The sequence below is a fragment of the Rhinopithecus bieti genome, unplaced genomic scaffold, assembly GCF_001698545.2.
Source record: "Rhinopithecus bieti isolate Rb0 unplaced genomic scaffold, ASM169854v2 scaffold_13348, whole genome shotgun sequence".
Lineage (NCBI taxonomy): Eukaryota > Metazoa > Chordata > Mammalia > Primates > Cercopithecidae > Rhinopithecus > Rhinopithecus bieti.
Window position 1 is genome coordinate 7175983 of NW_016808764.1, and position 1645 is coordinate 7177627.

The 1645-nt window shown below is 29.7% G+C and overlaps 1 protein-coding gene and 1 long non-coding RNA gene across 2 annotated transcripts in view; both read left to right on the forward strand.

The window, feature by feature from the left end:
* Positions 1-325, forward strand: part of LOC108538855 (uncharacterized) — a 1928-nt gene extending 1603 nt beyond the window's left edge. Inside the window, exon 2 of the long non-coding RNA XR_001888209.1 lies at positions 25-325. This is a non-coding gene — a long non-coding RNA (uncharacterized LOC108538855). The remainder of the gene's footprint in view (positions 1-24) is intronic.
* The window catches only part of RBBP6 (RB binding protein 6, ubiquitin ligase), a 33350-nt gene that overhangs the window by 10118 nt on the left and 21587 nt on the right, over positions 1-1645 (forward strand).

A 1645-nucleotide genomic window follows, 5' to 3' on the forward strand; every position in this document is an offset into this window, starting at 1 on the left:
TTTTTTTTTTTTTTTTTTTTGTTTTTTTTATGTTTTTTTTTTTTTTTTTTTAAGCATAATGCTGTAAAAACTGTCCAAGCTTATGTTTTGCTGGTGATTGGTTTAAAACTGATTTTTATGTATCCAAATGCTAGCATAAATTAGATTGACTATCCTGGTGACTGTAGTAGTTAATGTAACACATTTTGTATAAAGTACAGTTTATATAGTATTTAAACTAATTCAGATGAAGTTTTATTTCTTGAAAACAGTTATTTCCTTTTTGTTTATTAGCATGTGTATAAACACAAATCACATGTTCATAAATAAAGTTAACATTCTTTTAGCCTTGTGTGTTCCGGCATGTCTGTATTACATTTATAAGAAGCAGTTTATTTAAGCTTATTTAGGTTTCTCTTTTCTTTTCTTTTCTTTTTTTTAATACTTTAAAAGTGGCTTTAATTTTTAGGTAGAATTATTGAAATAGAGATATTAGATACCCTGTTGTCCCCATCATTTATTTGCTTGGGGTGCATTTGCTGGCATTTAGGATGAGAATATATTTATTCATCAAGCATAATTAGTGCCCATCTTAGGAGATTTAGAATCACGTGGATTGTACACATTCACAAAAGCAAAGTAAATAGAGGCGCTAAGCCAAATTTTTCTTATCCTGATTAGTAAAGTGAATATATAGTTTTGGTAATGGAAGCGAACGCTAATCACGGATGGATGACTGTTTCCATATTCCCCAGTCTTGTTTTTAGTCATCCGTCCATGTTGATACCCCAAAGCTGGATGTTCTTCTTGCTAACTAAATATCAGAGTTGCATTTCATAGGATCCTTTAACTTCAAAAAGCAAGTATAATTAGCATAAAAGATTTTAGATCCTTGCTCCCCAAAACAAGACCCCTAATTAGGTACAGGGAGGTGGGTTAATTTTAATGTCAACAATCTGCATCAGTCAGTTTTGTGAGGACTTTAAAGTGGCAGATTTTTTTTTTTTTACCATTAGTATCTTACCAAGAGTCACTATTTTTATTGATGTTTAGTAATACAGATTCCTAATCATTTTTAAACCATTCTTTGTCAACATTTTTTGCTCGTTTCTTAATACCTTGCTATATATAGAAAACATTTGTTTGCTTTTCTAAATTTGAGGTAAACTTGACTTTTTTGTGGACTATAAGGTATTTAGGGGCAATAGTGATTATTTGGTAAAAAGGTGATTTAAGTGCAGTTGCATATCTAAAACCACTTCAAAGTCAATGAATATATAATACTAAGTTGGCAGAAAGCTTAAAAGCACACAAAAGCCCAGCATAAAAACAAAAAGGATACTGTATCTTAAGTGTTAGGAGTGGGAAGACTTTTTTTTTTGTTAAGTTTTTAGTTCCAGTGGTAAGAAAGTTAATATAATTGTTTTCTTTCCAAGGAAATCATCAGTATTTGTATTCTATTCTAGATAGTAATGGGCTATTTTTAAAGGCTGTTTATTTTATTGGTGAGAAATGTAGTATAGATGATGGTTGACAGCAATTTGTCTAGTCCTTGTTACTTAAAATCAAATAATTCCTGGTTGATATAAAATCTTTAAAATAGATTGAGTAGGTCAGAACTTACTTTAGATAAAAGAGAGTATGTATTATTTAGAGTTTTTTTCTA